We start from the raw sequence: 21071 nt of genomic DNA, 5'->3' as shown, positions 1-21071 counted from the left end.
CGCACACGCCCACAAAAGACAACGCGCCCCTGCAAAGAAGGCAGGATGGAGAGCATGCCTAACTCTACCACAGGTGAGGAGAGGGCCCCACAGGGGCTGTAATCATATTGGGGATGGAGGGAGGATACTTATCCCAGTCGGTCAGTTTTGAACACAGTCCTCCTGTATTTTCAGGCAGAACCTTCCCCGCAGACCACATCTGGGCAAAACTGAAAAGTATACCAGCGTGTAACCCGGCTGGGTGGCGTCCCTGTGGATACCAAGTGAGCGTAACAGTCCCTCAGCGGAAAGTCTTACAATCTTCTCTGGAAATTATGATGATGATTAGAAAGTTCAACCTGCATTACAATGCCATGCAGGTGCATGCTCATCTCTATAGAGTTTGCTGGGTCTCTGATAAAAGTGAGGACGTCAATACCGACAGGCCTCCCCTCAAGCTCTGGAAAGTCCTCAGTCAGGTGGAAAAACACATTTCTTGCTATTCTGCTATCTTCTGGTCACAGGGACATTTGTCTTGTATTACCAGAAAAAGGAACTGCTCAGCAATTACGATGAGCATCTTCTGTGATTTCAATGAGCCTGAATTATGATTCCGTTCAGGATTATACTCAAACGTTCTGTGTCTCAAACGTTCTGTGTTTGCTGGATCTTGAAGAATTGTCAAGACGTCAGTCTCAACAAGATCTGGACAGTCTTCAATTAAGGGAAAGAATAGCATGCTGACAAGCCTATTCATTGCTTCTCCTGCTGGGGACATTTGCCTTGTCCTCGCTGTACTCTGGAAGCAAATGGAACTGCTCTGTAATCACGATGATGAGTCTCCTTTTTGTCTTTTCGTTTTCAGGGTCTTGAAGGAATCCAGTGATGTTTGTGAGCCTTCCTACTAACGACGGGTACGATCTTAACACTAACTCAAAATATATTAAAAAGTCCTCAGTGTTGTCACTGCTGTAGGACACCATAAGTGACTCCAAATAATGCTCCTGTTTGAAAACAATCTGGATACTGTATTTTCTTCCAATTTGAGTGTCCTCAATCAAAATTTGGCATATCCTTTTCTCATCAAGGCTTCAGTGTGCCTCAGTACAAAGTACAAAGTCAATAAAATATGTTGTTGCTAATACGTGCAATTTTTCTTCTTCACCCTGCAACTAGGAGGCACAGATTGTACATTTTTTTGTCCTTATCCCCTTTTTTGCTCTATGGAAATGTCCAATTTGAGCCACAATTTTTCTATAAAAGTTCTTTGCCTCTGCTTTGCTGGTCATGCGTCCTTCTTCCTCGTCATGGATCTTGTCTGCATGTGCTGTGGTTCTTGCCCATCGTCTGTAGTCTCCACGTGTTGGGGTGTGGGCAGGGGGCCTTCTCCGTTGTATGACTTGATGTCACCCAGGAATAACCAAGCTCTTCTTCCTTGTAGCTTGACTGCAGAGGGAGTGATGTCTTCCACTCTAAATGGTCCGTTGAACCTTGGCTCGTCCCACTTTTTTCTTGTGTGGTTCCTCACCAGGACCGTGTCACCAGGGAACAGTGGTGGAACATGTAAACCCTGAACTTGGTCTGTTGTAATATCTCCTTCTGTGTTCTGTGCTGCTCTGCACCGTTTTTGTCGTCACTGCAGCTGTCCTGAAATTACAGTAAGACAAGGTGTCATGCAATTCAAGTAATTTTGCATTTTTGATCCTAAAACTTCCCCTGTCGGCTGAGCATCAGATCTAGCTCTATCTTGGGGGCCAATGGTTTGTGCATCCTTCTGCCTGTCGCTATTTCATGTTGCGTAAGATGGTGGTCAGAACCAGGCTGGTTTCTGAGCGCATATAGTGCCAGTGGAAGGCAGTGGAGCTATCCCTTCTTTAGAGTAAGCTTCAAAGTGGCTATCCTTTCCTTTAACAAGCCATTGAGCTACTTGCATATTCCATTACCTTGAGGATGATATGCTGAAGAGAACTTGTGCTTTATACCAAGCAGCAAGCTAATCTGTTCAAATACTGCATTTACAAAGTGAGGCCCATTATCTGATCTCGTGACCTCATACACTCCCCATCTATGAAATACCTCTCTCACCAGAAATTTGTCAGCACAGGTAGAGTCTGTATGTGTACATGGACCTGCTTCTATCAATCTAGGGAATGGACACACCACAACAATTAGATACCTGTACCCGTTACATACTTTTATCATATCGACATAATCGATATGCAATTGCTGAAAAGGTCCATTGGGCCTTGGGATGACTCCTCTAATTACTCGTAGTGTATGCCCAGCTGTGAACTGTTGGCAGATTATATAGTTCACCATAAAAAATGCAACGTGCCCTGCTGGATTCTCTTTTGTCATGTGCGCTGGATAATGCAACTGTTCCAGTGCTATTTTCAATAGGGCTATAGGCAGCACTGGTTTATCGGTGCTGTCTTGTCGCCACAAGCTCTCGGAGGGGTTTAAAGAACACCCTTGCCGCTTCCAAAGATTTTTTTCTTCCTGTGGTGCCTCCTCTTGGAGTTCCATTAACTGGGTTTTCTCCATTTTACTATAACTGTCAGATTGTGAGATAAAGTCTGTCCCTTTTGTGTGGGCGGCGCATTTCAGAACCGCTATGCCCACTGGGAGCTGCAGTGCATTAATCAACCTGTCCAATAGGGCTGTGTGCTGCAATGGCATACCATCCGCTCAGATGTAGCCCCTCCTTTTCCAGCGTGCTAGACCTACGTGCACTGTTCATGTCACATAGGCGGAGTCACTGTACACCGTCACATCCTGGGCTGTGTGATTCTCGATAGGGAGTATCAATGCCAATAATTCTGCAGCCTTTGCTGAATAATAAGGTGGTAATTGTGTGCTAATAAGTACTTGAAACTCTCCATTTGCTGTGTGCTTCATCACAGCGGTGCCTGTATATCTTCGCCCATCATTTTGATCGATTCTCGAAGAACCGTCAATGAAGACAATTTCTCCTTCTGCCAATGCATTTTCTTTCACTCTGGGAATCTCATCATAGAAGTCTTCATAATTGGCGCAGTCATTGATCGGCTCTCCTTCAGTGACTGGTTCTGCTATAAACATAGCTGAGTTCACTATCTTACATCGAATTATCTTAATCAATGGATTTGATCTGATCATGTCATATGCAGACGCTCTCTGAGATGTCAAAGGGCCTTTTGGTTTCTCTAGACTAGCAAATAGTGCGTACTCGACGAACAACGTCATTGAGCATCCTATCACAATGGTTGTAGCCTTCTCTATTGCGAACGCTGCAGCAGCTAAACTTTGTTCGCACGGGAAGTGACCATTCATCACTGGGTCCAAATTCCCACTGTAGTATGCCAGGGGCTTGTACCCCAATGTGGTCCTCTGTATGAGTACTGCTGTCATAAAACTGCCATTCATGTGTGAAAATAGGTAGAATTCCTCTGCATAATTGGGAATTCCTAGAACTGGTGCCGTGCAAATGGCCCTTTTAGTTTGATAATTCCTTCTTCCATGGTTCCATGGTTTCAGTCCATTTATTTTTTTTCATTCGTCCCCTGTGCCTTCTTTAGGGCTTCTAACAAGGGCTTGGTATAAGAGCTCTAGTCAAAGAACCATGGCCTGACATAATTGCATAATCCTAGAAAACTCTGCATCTGTTTTATCTTGTGTGGCTTGGCTGTGTTCAAAATGGCTTCAGCCCTTTCAGGGATAACCCTTTTCCCCTCATGTGAGATTAGCTGGCCTATGTACAGCACTTCTTGTTGACAGAATTGTAACGTGTCTTTGTCAACTTTATATACTTTTTCAGCCAATACAGTCAATAGCTGAATAGAATCATGTCTGCACGTTTCTTCTGTTGTGCTGCAAATTAGGATGTCATCCACATATTGCAAGACAACACTCTCTAGTGCAATAATGCTTAAGTCCATCTGAAGGACTCTGTTGAAAATCGAAGGAGACTCACAGTACCCTTGAGGTAACCTTGTGCTTTTCAGACGCATTTGTCTGAACGTGAATGACGTCAAATCTTGTGAGTCTTTGTGCAATGGGATTGAGAAAAATGCATTTATTTTGCCTCAACGGTTGCATTACATAGGATTGTGGACGGGTTAGGGACTAGAGGGATCTCAGCCTCTACAATATCATTTATTGACCTTAGGTCCTGGATTAAACGCCAAGACCCTCCCTTTGATTTTTTGATAGGGTACACCGTGGTATTGCATGATGACTCTGACGTCACTAAGATGCCCTGCTTAGTGTGGGTCCCTGAAGGTTTACCCTTACATCTGGGATACCCTTTCACTTGGTCAGTTGACCCACAAGCATAACATTTTCCAAATGTTTTTATGAATGGGGGTTTGCTCTGACCTCCTTCTGGTTTGGCACCAGGAGGTACAATACCCTGATTTGGTTTCCCTGGTGGCTTACCCTTGTTATGTTTGGGGCCCTCATTTGTATTGGAGGTATTGGAATTCTCTTTGGTATCTTTCTTGTGCTGCTTTCACTCATCCTTTTTCTGAGTTACCCCAGAATCCTTGTGAGATGCCCTGTTGGCAACCCACAAGTCAGCAGCCTTTGCTAACTTCTTTGGATAAAAAAAGAAGTGGTCTTCCCAAAGCTAGCTATCAAAGCTAACTTCACAGTTTCATACTCCTTTCTGTCTATATCCCCCAACTCCATTACCATATCAGTTGCAACAGGGGTTAGCCTAGAAAAAAGCCAAGGAATCAGCTGATTCCCTGTAATGTCTTGAATCCCATGGTTATATTCAAAAGCAGCCAACCAATCCAAAATATCAAGCTTAACCTCATACATACTTACTGCATCTTTGGGCATGCAATGCCTCTTAGGACTGGAAGACCTAGAAGACTCTGAGAGAGAACCAGTTTCAAGAGCCAACTTTTTCATTTCAAGTGCATGGTTCAACTCCATTTCTCTGAGTTTCAGTTCTTGATGTTTGCGTTCAGTTTGAGCTTGGATTCTTTTAAATCCTAACTCAAGTCTCATTCTTTCTAAAGAGACAAAATCTGGACTTAGTGTTGGTCCTGGTGGGGTCCCTGTGGTAAATGATTGAGGCCTATGAGCGGGTAGAGGTAAAACAGGGACTGCACTGTGAGACTCTTCTGCCTCATCTAACTCATCCATAACATTAGAGCTGGGCTCTGACATATTATCATCCTCATCAACATTTTCCACATTTGCTGCAGGAGTGGGGGTTTCAGACCCACTCCTCAGACTTTGGTATTCTAACAACTTTTCCACCAATTCAACCTTTTTGCCTTTTACAGTGAGATTCCTAGCTTTACACATATCTATCAATTGATCAACAGGTAAAGTGACTACGGTCTCCTGTCTGTAGCTTTCCATATCAGTCATGATAAAACAATTGCTTCTCTATTGTTTCTTAGCTTTGTGAGGGTTATTTGAACAAAGGTCGGAGTAGCACTCTAAATGTAACAAGTACAATTTATCATCACCACTGTACACCAGTGTTAGACAGAATCACATGTAGTACCCTTTGGGAACACTACATGCAATTAAGACTACACGTGTCAGTACAAATTCACCTTTGGTACAAGCCTGTACTACACAGTAAAGTGGTAGCAATGGCTGAGCAGCCAGACTTATCTCAGGAGTTGAGTGAGCAGTAGAACAAGTTACACATAGGACCAACAAATACAGTGATTCAAACAAACACCTACTCAAGGTTTCTTGGTAAAAGAATATACATTTATTTACACAGTCAGTTTGAAAACATTACACTAGCAAGAGCGGCTCAATATCATACACTAATACACTACAAATACACAACCAATCAGTTACTGAACAAGTTCAGCTCCCCTGAAGTGGTAGCAAAATGGCACCTCAGATACTTTAAAATGGGGTAAAAAGACAAGGTTATAAGAATAGACAGCCCAAATACTTTCATAGGCAGGGAAAAGCGTTTCAGTAAACTACAATCAGCGAATCAGTTCATAGGCCTGGGCCAAAGTCAATGGTACATAGTCTTTGTATGGGATAGCACAGTTCTGGTAGTAAACGGTTAAGTCTTTGCCACAGATTTTAGAAGAATTTGGCTATGCGAAAAGTTTGATGAATCTTTAGGGAAGGACAAACCTTTGAAGTTGGGAAAGTTCCATGAACTTTTGCAATGGCCGAAAAGATTTCCGGACCGCGTTTGGACAGTACCTTAAAAGTGAAGAAGAGCTGTAGCTGAGGCAGTTGTTCCTGGCAGTTCGAGCAGATCTCGCTATTCCTGAGATTCAGTCATGTGGACTAGAAGGAGGACGTCAGGAGGTTCCTGTACTGCCCAGGGATGAGGCGCAAAGCATGGCAAAATGTCGGTTTAAGGTGTGACTGCCTTAAAGTCCACAAACTGGTATCCTTCCTGCTGGCTATCCAGTTTTCCACAGCACTCTGCAGAAAATTCGACCAGGAGGGGACGGTGTCCAGGCGGCTTATGAGTTGGTTGTTCCCACCAAACTCAAGGGAAGAAGTTAATCTTGAAGGGCTTCTCTGTCGATGGAGTTTCAAGCAATTCGGATCTGCAGCAGGGCTTCACCGGTCATCCAGTTGTTGCAGCAGTCCTCTTCCTTCAGCTCGTCTTCGGTTCTTTCGTTCCAGTGGTCGACTGGACAGCCGGCCAATCATGCCAGAGTGCATTCAGGTCTCCTAGGAGACTAAGCACAGGGAATTTCGGGCACCTCCCTCACATCCTGTCCATCCCAGACACTCAGGCACCAGAGGGGGGCTTCAGCACTGAATCCTGCCAAAGGCCAATGAAGAAAGGGACCAAACCTGGTTTGGCGTGCAGAGACAAACACAAGAAGGACCTTTCCTAAAAGAAATGGTGAAAAAATATGACCAGAGTCTGTTTTTACAGATAGGTCTTGTGCGCCATATTGAAAAACATGGCTGACCCGATTTTTGCTACCGTTGTTCGCGGACGGGAAAAATCATGGTAGTAGGAAAGGGTAACATTTGACTGTTACATGAGTGTTTTGACTCAGGGGATGCTAGGCAACCCCTCCAGTACTCTATAGGAAGATAGTGTGTGCTGGGTCTGTAATTGTAAAGAGACTAGTAAAGTCAATTTAACTTTACAAGCTCTGGGAAACAGTAGTCGGTCCCAGAGAAGGTATTTAAACCTTGGGAAGTCTGAAAGCCATCCCTGTGCCACTGTACTTAAGGTGCTGTGTGACAAACATAAAAAGATGATGCCTCTGGAGTTTTAAAACTCCATAACCAAAGAACACAAAAGTAAAACCCACATAAAAATACATGGAAGAGTGGGAAAAAAAGGCTCACACTCTTCCCAGGTAAAAAATTAAATCCTAGAAATCCAGCAAGGTTTCTGGGGTCTCAAAAGGTAAGGGAAATTAGCACATTCTTGAGAATTCTCCCTAACACTCCTACAGGTCATGAGCAGCGCAATTGTGAGGATTAGCTGCTTCACTCGGTCTAGAGACACCCTGACTGTGCAAGTGGTGAGCTACGGACAGGGGGCATGCTGGCAATGGTACATTAGGACGGACGGGCTGGTAACAAATCGCAGGGGACCGGGATATGGATGAACGACAAGCATGCAGGGGCCAGAGGTACAGAGAGACATTACGGGAACAGAGGGGCAGGGTATACAGCGACATCAGGGGAACGGATGGGGCTGGGCACGCAGTCGCTACATGGGAGACAGGAAGGACATGGGTGTACTGTGATATCTTAGGGGACCAGGGGGGAAGCTGCGGGCGTGTAGCATCACTGCAGGGAGGCAAGGGACCAGAGGGGCATGGTATAAAGCGACATCAGGGGACTGGATGGGGCTGGGCACGCAGTCGCTACGTGGGACACAGGAGGAGCATGGGTGTACTGACATATCTTAGGGGACCAGGTGGGAAACTCCGGGCGCGTACCGTCACCGCGGGAGGCAAGAGGCTGTGCACACAGAGTTGTTTCACAAATCGGACCGGCGGATTGGCACAGTTACGAGATGGTGTGGGCAACAGTGAAACAGGGATATTGGGTACACAGTGACATCAGGGGGAAATGTAGGGCTGGGTAAACAGCGGCATCACAGGGAGAAGGGGAGGGTATATGCATCGAAAGCACAATAGAGACATCACAGGGGCAGTGGGCTGGGCATACAGAGACAGGGGCCAGATGGGTATGGGCAGGGGCCAGAGGGGCAGGTCTACGCAGTGACAACACGGGAGCTGGATGGGGACACAGGGACATCACAGGGACTAGAGGGCTGGGCTTACACCGAAGGACGGGGGACTAGAGGGATACATAGCGACATCATGGGGAACAAGAAGGCAGGATAGAGGAGAGATATGAGCACAGTGGCCGACACAGCAACATCACACATACTAGAGGGGAGGGCGATACCGAGGGATACATTGCAAAATCACGTGAACAGGAGGGCAAGGGTACTCAGCCATACACAGGGGACGCAGCGACTGAGGGCTGGGCTTACTGCGACAGGACGGGGGAGCCAGAGGGATGCATAGCGACATCATGGGGAACAGGAAGGCAGGGTACACAGTGACACAAGGGGACTGGAGGGCAGGGCAATACAGGGGGATACATAGCAGCATTACAGGAACAGGAGGGCAGGGGTACACAGCGGCATACAGGGCACAAAGGGGCACAGAGAGAGAGAGAGGGCTGGGCATATAGAGATAGGACGGGGCTAGAGAGATACATAGCGACATCATGGGGAACAGGAAGGCAGGGTGCACAGTGACATACTGGCGCTGTGGGGCATACAGCGACATCATGGGGACTAGAGGGGATGGCAATACCGAGGAATACATAGCAACATTATTGGAATCGGCAGGACAGGTGTACACAGCGACATCACTGGGATTAGATGTGTTGTCAAAGAGAGACAGCACAGGGGACCAGAGGGGCTCACTTATGAAGTACGAGGAGCCGGAGGGTCGGCAAACATATCAACAGCACGGGGGGCCAGAGGGGCATGGATGGGTTGGGTATACATCGATAGCACGGGGCCAGGTGGGTAATAATGACTACACAGGTAGTAAGTGGGCAGGGAACACAGAGACAGCACGGGTAACAAAGGGGCTGGGGCATATGAAGACATCACTCGGAGTAGAGGGGCTGGGCAAACAGCGATAACCTGGGGAACAGGGTGTACATAGCCATATCACCGGTGCCAGGGGTGGAGTACGCAGTGGCTACACTGGGCTAAAGGGGGAGGTGGCACAGCCAGACACAGGTGACCAAGGGGTATGGGCGCATGCAATGTTACACAGTGGACCAGAGGGGGTGGGGCATATAGCGAAGGCACAGGGGCCAGAGGGTACACATCGATATCGCAGGAATCCTGGGCGGGGGCCAGAGGGTACACAGTGATATTGCAGGAATACTGAGCAGGGGCACGCAGCGACAGCACGGACCAACGGGCTGTGGGACACAGCGGCCTCATGGGAATTGGGAGGAGTTATGATCCAAGGAGATCATTAATCTGTATTCAGGGATACGGTTGCCTATAGCCAAATCAATGGGCGTGTTCATTGATGGCATGCTTAGGAGTCCCATTTTGTATTTAGTCATTGGATTGTTGGAAATTCAGTCGCTTCTTAAGGTTGAGGTTGGTGTTATGGAAAGAGCCACGTTTTTAGTACTTTGCGGAATGTCATATAGTCTTGGGTGTGTTGAATATGTGGAGGAAGCGAGTTCCACAGAGTCGGCGCTAAGGCTGAGAAAGCGGATTCTCCAATCCTAACAGAGTTAGTGGTTGGGATCATTAAAAGGAGGGCAATGCTTGATCTTAGGGTGCGGGTTGAGTGTTAAGGTTTTAACTTTTATTGCATGTATAATGGGCCGGTCTTGTGCACTGCACGGTGAGTGATGCACAGGGTCTTGAAAGTGGCCCTTCGTCTGACAGGGAGCCAGTGGAGGGTTCGGAGAGCTGGGGAGGTGTGGTCTCTTGGGCCCAGAGCGAGGAGCAGTTTAGCAGCAGCGTTTTGCACTCGTTGGAGTTTATTAAGGTGGTATGCTGGGACTCCTAGGTATAGGGAGTTGCCATAGTCCAGTCTCGACATTAAAATAGACATAACAGCGGCAAGTCTGTTCGGGAAGGCGAGGTAGGGAAAGATGTGTCTGAGACGTTTGAGATAGTAATGACAACTTTTAGACACATTGTTGATCTGTCGGGAGAGGGTTAGGCCAGAGTACATAGTGCAGCCTAGGCTTTTTACTGTGTCACAGGGGTGTGGGGGGTGGGGCCATGTAAAGGGGCCAAGGGAGTGGATGTGGTAGAAGCGCAGTGTTGCCGCACACCATGATTTCAGTTTTAGTGGGGTATAAGAGGAGGTGGTTTATTGTCATCCATCGGTCAACATTTAGGAGACAAGCTTCGAGTTTGGGCTGGGGGTTGGTGTCTGAAGTGTGGATTTTAAGGATGATTGGGTGTCATCAGCAAAGTTGTAGCACAAGATGTTGTGCAAGTGTATGATTCCAGGAAGGGTGGACATATAGAGGTGGAACATGAGAGCAGATAGACATGCACCTTGCGGTACTCTAGTATTAGCCGAGCAGGCAGCTGAGACAAAAGGGGAGAGGAGGGTTATTTGTTTCCTGTTGCTGAGGAAGGAGGTGATCCAATTGAGAGCGGTGCCACAGATTCCAAGGGAGTGGAGACGGTCAAGGAGGATTGAGTGCTTAATCGTGTTACAGGCTTCAGTGTCAGCAGTGACCTTAAGATCATCCCAGATCGAGGTCAGAGTGGTTCGGTTTCATGTCGTGGTCTGAAGCCTGATTGTGCAGGGTCGAGGAGGTTGTTGGATTCAACAAAGGCGTTTAGCTGGGAGTATGATGTTCAGTCAATGAGTTTGTCAAGGAATCTGGTGTTCGAGATGGGTCTGTAGTTTTTGAGGTCCAGGGGGTTGAGTAATGGCTTTTTAAGAAAAGGCTTGACATGAGCAATTTTGAAGGCATCGGGGAAGATGCCAGAGCTGAGAGAATTATTTAGTATGGTTCTTGAGAGTTCTCCTCCGCAGGTTGAGAATATTTATTTTAGGATATAGGCGGGGCAAGGGTGAAGGGGGGAGCCAGATGGTTTGCTAGCAGATATTAGGTCATGAAACTAATCTCTGGACATGGGTCTGAAGGAGTCGAAAGTGGGTAAATTGGGGGTTTTGGCAGAGCATTATTAGTCTACAGCACTTCAGAGGAGCAGTGTCGAGGAGACACAATAATGCTCCTCACACTCCTCACCACTGCAGTTCAGAATACGCCTCAGCCAGACACAGTGAAACAGATGCAGCAATTTTTGGGGCTCTGTAACTATTGTAGGTCATGGATCTTTGATTACTCTAGTCATGGGAGGCTCTTACTGCAGGGACTAAAAGAAGCACAGAAGGTGAAACGTCCGATAGAGTGGTCTGAGGAAATGGGGACTTGCTTTCAGGAACTCAAGTCTGCGATCACCAATGGTCTGGTCCTGGTGACTCCAAATTACAAGAAGCTATTTTTTCTGTTTCAAATTCAGATGGGCCGGTGATGACAGCAGTCCTGACCCAGCAAACCTTGCTAAGCCACACACCTTTACCGTTTTTCAACTGACTCTTAGACCCAGTGATGCAGGGGCAGTTCCCTTGTGAACAAGATCCAGCGGCGGCAGGTTTTGGGATTCAAAAGTCTTCGACCATTACTATGGGTTGACGATGACATTATACGAAAAACGTGCCATTGACGTGATTCTAGAAAAGTCTAAATCCATGTTGATGACTCAAAGAGTGTCAGGGTATAAGGTAATTTTGTGAAATGCATCAATTCATCCTGTGCAATGTCACCTAGTAAATCCAGGGACATTTTGCAGCCTGTGAATATTGTTCACGATTGTGCCATGTAAGAGGGAGAAGAGAAAGAGAGAGTGAATTTGGAACAGGATTCCCTGGCGGAGGCAAGGTGATTTTTGTTGATGGGTCTTCGATCATCAACCAGGAGACAGGTGAGAGGCATATGGGTGCAGCTGTTGTGGGACTTGAAGATTGGGAGTACCGGGGCTGAATGAAGAGATGGTTGCCTTCTCATTACTCTCGAGGGGCAGAACTGGCGGCACTTATAGAGGTGCTAGAAATGTGTAATGAGAATGCAGTAACTGTTTATTCTGACTCAGCGTATGTTACCTCCATCATCCATTCTGCGTTATCAAGATGGCAGAGAAAAGGGTTCTGATGGGTTCCCTGTACAGCATGGTCTGCTGCAATCCTGGCTAATTGAAGCCTTAAACTTGCCAGCCGAGATAGGTCTAGTAAAGCACAGTGCCCATATTAACCAGACTAATTCAATAGCTCTCGTAAATGATGCCACAGACAAGGCAGCGAAGGAAGCAGCATATTATCACAGATTCCCAGAAAATGGAAACTGTGTCAGAACAGGTACGGTTACCAGACCCGTAGACCACAGTTTCAGTGGTCCAGATAATAGAAATGCAAGAGAAAGCACCTAGAGAAGAAAAGGAACTCTGGAAAAAGTGAGAATGTGTTCTCTCACCCACAGATTTGCTTTTTAAAAAAATATTTATATAGCACATGACACGGGCCGGTTGGGATGGTAGACTAGACAAAACAAGCAAAAACATAAAGACAGAATGGAGCATAATGAGAAAGCAGTCAGTCTGTATTCGTTGCAGCCAATTAATTGAACATATCGGTTTTTAGCCTCTGTTTAAATTTCGTAAGAGGATAACATATTATCAGTTGGGTGGTAAGGAATTCCAGCTTGTTGGAGCAGCATGAGTAAAAGAGCCCTGAGCCACAGCCTTCAGTTTGGCTCAATGAGTAAGTAATAAAGCTAGACTGTTCAATCTCAGGGCCCTATATATCGGCAACTACGCCAGCCTATTGGACAAATATGCCGGACTAAATCCATACAGACATTTGTGCTTAATACACAGAGCAATTGGAAGCCAGTGCTTTGTAGACAGGAGGCGTCGGGAAAGGTAGTAATGTCTGTGGAGCTCCTTCTTTTGTCTCTAGAGCAACTACAATAACCTTCGCATATTTTTGGATGAGCGATCACAGCAGAGTCCAGGAGGACTGGTTTATCCTTAACATACAAAAATAGGTAAGTAGATTTGTAGGGAATTGTGTAGTGTGCACAGAGTTAAATACCATAAATACCATGAGGTCAGTGAGTGGGGTCTTTCCCAGGCCCTCTGGTCCATTCAAGGAACTCCATATTGATTGTCTGGTACATGATAACGAAGTGCAGTAACTTCAGATATCTAATTGTCAAGGCTTGTCCATTCTCCCGGTGGCCTGAAGTTTATCCCTACGTACATCCTGATACTAACTCGGCAGCATGAGTTCTAGTGAGTGAGGTATTTCCAAGATGGGGAATTTGCATGGTTCTAAAATATGACAACAAAACCTACTTCTTTAATGCCTTGTTTGTAAAAAATCACTGCACTGCTAGGAATAAAGCATTGGGAGCACTTGGTGTACCACTCACAGGCTGACAGGGTCGTGGAGAGGCTCAATGGGTTCCTTAAGGGCCAGTTAACCAAATTGTGTGCAGAATTTAATAAATCATGGTATGTTTGCCTCCCACTGGCTTTATTTTATATACAAAATCAGCCAGTGAGGGACAACCACTTGAGCCCTCATGATATTGTGACTGGGCGTAGGCTACATATACCTATCTCACTGACATGCATGAATTCAGATGCACACAAGACCACAGCTGTCCCAGGAGAGGACTTTAGGTAATATCTACAGCATTAACAAAAAGATTATATCATCATAGGATGTGTCTTCTCACCAACAGAAAACATGAGAAAACAGCAATACTACTGATGATCAGCACAAGACACAGCTTCTCCCCAAGGACCACATCTACATCCACACCTGTGTGCGTCACTGAAACAAGCAGCGTTTCACTGGGCCACATACAGTGATCTACGTGACTCCGACTGCCAAGAAGGTGGTGGGCAATAAGAGTTGGATTCACCTAAGGTCTACTCAAAGGGATACCAGCAGCCCTCCACCTGCGTGGGAGCAGGAGCAGGCATAGAAGTTAAGTACGCCTTAAGGTTTCACCGTCCATTCAGTGTAATGGGGTGCAAATAGAGATCTGAAATTTAAATAATTTGTTTTATAGGGAAAACAATGTCTAAGATTGTATATTATGTTAAAATTAATATTGTTGTGGTGTTCTTGCTTCTTGGGTTACCTTGTCTGAAGATGAAAACTATCATAAAAAGATGACATTTAAAATTGTTTAGTTGTATGAGGTCCAAGGAGATAATCTTAAGAGTGAAAAGAAATGTTGATAATAATCTTTTTGATAATGATAATTATGAATTAGATCCTACAATTAATGCACATGGTTTAGCAGTGGATAACATATGGTACTGCCATATGAGGAAGGTGGGGAAGAAAGGGATCCACATGATATTGCTAGAGCTGCTCTGTCATCCCCCATCCATCTGGTGTTCCTAGGGTATATATCCTGAGTGAGATAGAGCAAGCAGAAGCACTATGCCTGGTGCACCTAGCACTGTGCGTGGCTTGAGGGAAGTTTAAAGAGCAGTCAATTACAGCATCAATCATACCTTGTGATGAAGAGTGTTTAATTGCCGAGTGCACAGAACACAAAAATATTAGGCGTGTTCAAAGGGTTCAAATGACCTTGAATGAAGTTATTTTTTCTAGAAATCGATGGGAGCAAGGGGTGAAGAGTTGCAGAGCTGGAAAAATGAGGGCATTTTCAGAAGAAGGAGTGGCACACATAAATGAAGAGTACGGGACAGTATGGAAAAATTATTTGCAATATCTGATGTGGTTCAAGTAGCCAGACAAATCTGTTAAGATACAGGCACTTATCAATTTTTCTCTGTATTTTAAGGGTGATGGAATGGTGCCCATTGGCACACATGAAACTGCAGTCACACACTTCGCATTACAGATCTGGCTGGGGGTATGGATGCTCTTTTTGATAATTTTTGTACATGTGGAGCGTATGCGTACAGAAAGTTGCCTTCAGCCTGGCAAGGTGTGTGCAGTCTCTCTACCCTTCTTGTGCCTGTCCTAGTGATCCCTGAGGAGCACCTGCTTTTGGGTTATCCAATGCCCGAAAATATATCTGTGCCCCATTTGTCTCTTGTTCCCCTTGCATCCCTTTCACCACCTTATATGGATAGGTTAGAGACTATGTTCAATGGCAGAAATCACAAACAATTGTGACATAGGAGGAGATCAAGCTACCTTTCAGCATCATCATCACAGGCTTTAGCAGACTTTCCTGATCAATATTGGCTGTTTAGCCACACCAAGTCCTTCTTCGCCTCCCTCCTGGCATCTGGCACCCAAGTAGAGGCCAATGCCAAATGGCTCCAGGTGACCAGGTATGAACTCCTACTCTTTATGAACGTGTCCAAGTCAGTGTTCTGTGCCATTAGAGAAGAATTAAGGCACTCAGACTTATGACTCTGCAGAAATGGTATATACTTGACCTCCTAACAACAATGAAAGGTGGGGTATGCTGTAAGATAGGGAGCACCTGTTGGGCGTTTGTGCTTCCCAATGATACTGAAAACTGGAAGCTTTGCAGAACTATTGCTGCCATGCATAAACTGAAAATGATCATGGAAACACCAAGACTCATGGATTAACTCTCTGTTCTCTTGGGTGCATTCTTGGTTGAGCCTCGCTGCAAAAATCATGTTGCATATTTTTGTCTTTTTTCTCATTCTTTTTTGTTCTTGTCAATTGATCCTACGTTGGTGCTCTGCCCAGGTACCAACAGTTTCTGCCATGATGACCATAACCCTGTCCAAGGCTAGGGCCGCTGCCACTTCATCCCATGAGGGTACTCAAACTGAAGTGTGTCCTCCACCAAATTGGCATGCTTGTGTGGAGAAACGGGTAGATTGTGGAATGGTGGGTTGGATGAGTTGGGTTTGTTCGGTGGAGGAGTATGCCCATAATAAGACAGGTCTGAGAGATGGTCGTGGAGTTGTTCCCCAAGAAGATGATTATGATTTGTTAGATAAAGTATTAACTAAAGGGGGAATGTTGGGGTGGTCAGGAAAGGTCCACATGATTACGAGCGGTTCATGTTGCACACACCATATGACTAACCGGGGGTGGCAGTGAGCTGGGCACCATGTTGCAATTTCATAGGTATCAAAGTGTAGTTAATTATGGATGGGATATGTTACTTCAGTGTTACTGTTGGTCTAGAAATTGATACATATTAGCTTGCATGTACGCAGAGAGATAACATTATTAAACCCACCAAATGTAAAAACATACATAAATAACAATATAAGGTTTTACCTGAATGGACCTTTTACAATGGACCTTTTGTCCTAATTGACCTAAAAATAGTGGTCCTAATTGACCTTCTGCACAATTGACCTTTACCTTTATTTTACTTTTATATATATGTGTGGGTGGGTTTGGGGTAATACATGATATAATGGGATTGGGTAGAGGGTTGCACGGGGGTTTGATTGGGTGGGGGATTGTGGGGGTTTCCCCGCATATGTGTCCTGATTGACCTTCCTTTCACAATCAATTGTGAAAAGATCAATTCTCCCGCGATCAATTGTGAAAAGGTCAATTAGTATACATACCAATATACATACATCAGGAATTCATGCAGGAACACGGTAGTTGGGACTCCTTTTGCAAAATTTACTTTGACGTTTAAACTGACCTTGCCACGCACCTAAAGGAGATAAAATAAGAGACATTATCGAACAGAGAAAAGGCATGCAAGAATAACAACTCCATAAACCTCAATATGACCTACCTGAAAGACATTACTTGGGCCGCTGTCAGTGAAGTAACTGGACTGCACGCGCCCACGAAATACAACGCACCCCTGCCCAGAAAACAGGACGGAGAGCCCACCAACTTTGATAACAAGGTGAGAAGAGAACCCAGAGGGGCTGAAATCACAAATCACATGGGAAGGCTTACCTTGGCTGTCCAGTCCTAAACATAGTCTTAATTTCCAGGCAGAATTCCACCGAGAACAGCACCAGGGAATCATCGAAAAGGGCACCAACAACCAACTGACTGGGTGGCGTCCCCGTGGATACCAGGTGAGCGTAACAGAACGTGAAGCCTCACATTAATAATCCACCTGGGCGCCATACAGACATCGGAAATCGACCAATTGGCCCAATTGTTGGGGGACCTTCATGCCGAGGTTCATTCAGCCCGACAAGAGACTAATGCACTCCAAAGAGACCTAATAGTGACCAAGGATCGCACTGAGGAGATCGGCAGACAGTTCTTGCAATCGCAGGCAGGTCTGACTCCTCTGCCTGGGGGAAATCCACTGATTCAAAATCCTATCCCACCATCTTATACCCCGTCACCAGTACAGATCACGCTGCCTGGAACATTTCCCCTGGCACCACTAGAAAGATTTTCAGGTGACCCACCGAAGTATGCAGCATTCATAAATCAGTGTTGCCTTTATTTCCTTTGTCGCCCTGTGGCGTTTCCAAATGACCAAGTCCGGGTAGCTTTCGTCCTATCATACTTGAGTGGAAGCGCAGCGGATTGGTCGGTGCCGTTGGTGACCCATAATGAGCCATTGTTACAGGACTATGGGGGGTTCCAGAGAGAAATGGAAAAACTGTTTGCTTGCCACACCCAGGAACAAGCAGTGGATAACAAACTCTTATCCCTCCCGCAGGGGAACCAGAACTTATTAACATACATGCCTACCTTCAATGGACTGGTTGCTGAAGCTAGGTAGCCAGAAAACAAAAGAACCACGTTATTCCATCGAGGCTTACGAGGCAAATTAAAGGACGTCTTGGCCCAGGTATTTGATCCCCCCAGAGACTGTACCGAATTCATAAATCTGGTAGTGTAGCTGGACCATCGGTTGCAGGACCGAAAATCAGACCGGTCCAAAGCAGACTCTCGAGTAGTTTATGTTCGGTCTAGAGACAATGCACCAAGGGTGCCAGATAACGCCATATAACCCATGCAGATCGGAGGGATACGACCTCCACTAACAAAACAAGAGTGGGATAAAAGAAGACAACAGCAACTGTGTTTGTATTCTGGAAAACCAGGACATTTCCTGAAAGACTGCCCAGTAAAACCCCCAAGGAGGACAGTTGGGGCCACAGAAAAGGATGAAGTTAAGGAATCAGAAAACTACAAGGCACGGCAACCGTAGAGGTCAGTTTGTTGAGTGATAAGAAAGAGCCACTGACCTCACACTTTGCAATACCCGTGATCTTAATAAACCACCAACAATCGTCAAAGATGCATGCCGTAGAAGCCTACATCGACAGAGGAGCAGTTGGGAATTATATAGATCTAGAGTTGGCAGCAGAGATGGGGCTCCCTTTGTGTTCTAAGTCTACCAGGGACAAGGTGACTACCGTGGATGGGACAGAAATTGCCTCTGGACCAGTAACCCAGTGCACAGCTGCAGTAACCTTGCTGTGCCAGGATGGACATTGGGAGTGTATTTCGTTCGATCTCATTAAGGCACCTCAGTTCTGGTTAATACTAGGGATGCCATGGTTGGTTGCTCATAATACTTTAATAGACTGGCGGGCATGGAAATTAACCTCCTCCGGCAACTGCTCCCTGGCCTGCTACTCTCCAGAACCGGAACCCGACTCCTGTATCTCCAAGACTCCCAATACTGTAGCATCTACCCTTGGAGTAACTAATACTTTGACAGATGAATATCATGACTTTCAGGACGTATTCCAAAAAGACCAGGCTAACACATTGCCGCCGCATAGGCCTTATGATTGTCAAATTGACCTTATTTCTGGGGCACAAATCCCTTGTGGCAGGATCTACGATCTCACCGAACCAGAAAACCTTCACCTGAAATCCTATTTGGACCAGTACCTTGCAAATGGATTTATCCACCCATCTAAGTCCCCGACAGCCAGTCCTTTGTTCTTTGTACCAAAAAAAGAAGGGGACTTGAGGACCTGTATTGATTACCGCGCAATAAACCAGATCACCGTGAAGAACCGCTACCCCTTACCCCTTACCCCGGAAATGCTAGACCAAGTCAAAGATGCCCAGATTTATACCAAATTAGACCTTCGGGGAGCATACAATCTGGTCCGGGTCAGAAGCGGAGATGAGTAGAAAACCGCTTTCCGTACCAAATATGGCTTGTTTGAATATCAGATCATGCCTTTTGGCTTGTGCAACGCTCCTGCAGCGTTTCAATATTTCATGAATGACGTCTTGAAAGAACTGATTGACGTTTGCGCCTTAGTGTACATAGATGACATCTTGGTGTACTCAGCCTCAAAACAAGATCATATCAGGCATGTTTGTTCAGTCCTCACCAAGCTCCACCAACATTGTTTGTATGCAAAGCTGGAGAAATGTTTTTTTCACGTCACCAAAGTAGAATTTCTTGGTTTCATCCTTTCGCCAAAAGGCATCAGAATGGACGTACATAAGGTTGACGCTATTCTAAAATGGCCATCACCAACATCTCTGAAAGGGATACAGAGCATGCTAGGCTTTGCAAACTTTTATCACCGATTTATCCCAGACTTCTCTCAGGTTGTGCACCCGATCACAGTACTGCTACGAAAAAGCAATAAAAAGTTTGCTTGGACCGAGGAAGCAGAAAGAGCCTTTCAGGAACTGAAACGAAGATTCACATCCGCTCCAATCCTGTGGCACCCTCGTCCAGACCTTCCTTATGTCGTAGAAACTGATGCTTCCAGTATGGCAATGGGAGCAGTCCTTTCACAGAGGGACCCAGAAACTGGCCAGCTGCATACTGTGGCCTTCTGGTCAAAAAAGTTCTCACCCCCGGAAATTAATGACGCTATCACGGACAAAAAACTCCTGGCCATCAAGTCCGCTTTAAAAGCATGGCGACACTGTCTTCTGGGAGCTAGACACACCATTACAGTGATCACAGACCACCGGAATCTGCAATATCTCAAAACAGCCAAAGCCCAGTCCTCTCGCCAGTCACGGTGGGCCCTTTTCTTCGCCGAATATGACTATGTGATCACATTTCGACCAGGGGTCAAGAATGGAAAAGCTGACGCCTTATCTCGAATGGGCATCGATGAAATGGTGTATACAACCCCAGACCCGGTACCCATCATACCAGAAGACAACCTCTTGGGTTTCACGACAACCTTATCACAAGCAGAATTATGAAACAAAATTTGATAGTCAATGACCCCAGATGCTTTCCTCGCATAGCAAACTCAAGGAGAACAATATTGCATTAAGGATCAGTTACCTTTTTTTAGGGACCGGCTATATGTACCCAAGAAGGAGTTACAACAGCATATCATTTCAGTTTATCATGACTCTTTGATCGAAGGACTCCCTGGAATCAATAAAACCTTAGCTAGGGTGAAAAAGAGCTTTTAGAGGCATACCTGGCGTAAGGACATTGTCCAGTATGTTCAGTCCTGCGGTGTCTGTGCACAAAATAAATCACAGAAACAGAAACCATCGGGTCTCCTACAACCACTGGACATTCCTCCTGCTCCATGGCACACTCTCTCCCTTGACTTTATCACTGATCTGCCACCTAGTCAAGGCTTTAACACCATTCTTGTAGTCGTGGATTTGTTCTCTAAGATGGCACATTTTATTCCTCTCAAGGGCCTCCCGGACGCATCCACCTTAGCAGAAGTATTTCTAGAAAACACTGTCAAGCTACATGGTTTCCCATCAGCTATAGTCTCTGATTGAGGCAGCCAGTTTGTATCCAATTTCTGGAGATAATGTTGCGCAATGGCACAGATTGACGTTTGGCTATCAACCAGTCACCACCCCCAAACGGACGGCCAAACCAAGAGGACCAACCACACCCTCGAGCAGTATTTACGATGCATGCTGCACCATGAATTGAGAGATTGGAAGGACTTACTTTGGATAGCCGAATACGTAAATAACAATTCCGTACATTCTAGCACGGGACAAACACCTTTTTACACCCTGTATGGCAGACATCCACGTACCTCAGAAGTCGACATTCCTGCCAGCTTGGAAATGCCTGCAGTAAAGACTCTTCACACAACCATCACTCAGGCATTCTGAAAGGAGAAGGAACATCTTATTCATGCTAAAGAAAAACAAAAGCAC

The sequence above is a fragment of the Ambystoma mexicanum genome, chromosome 6p (assembly GCF_040938575.1).
Source record: "Ambystoma mexicanum isolate Mex_15411 chromosome 6p, UKY_AmexF1_1, whole genome shotgun sequence".
NCBI classification, from domain to species: Eukaryota; Metazoa; Chordata; class Amphibia; order Caudata; family Ambystomatidae; genus Ambystoma; species Ambystoma mexicanum.
The sequence above is the reverse complement of the archived record's forward strand: the minus strand, read 5'-3'. Positions refer to the sequence as shown.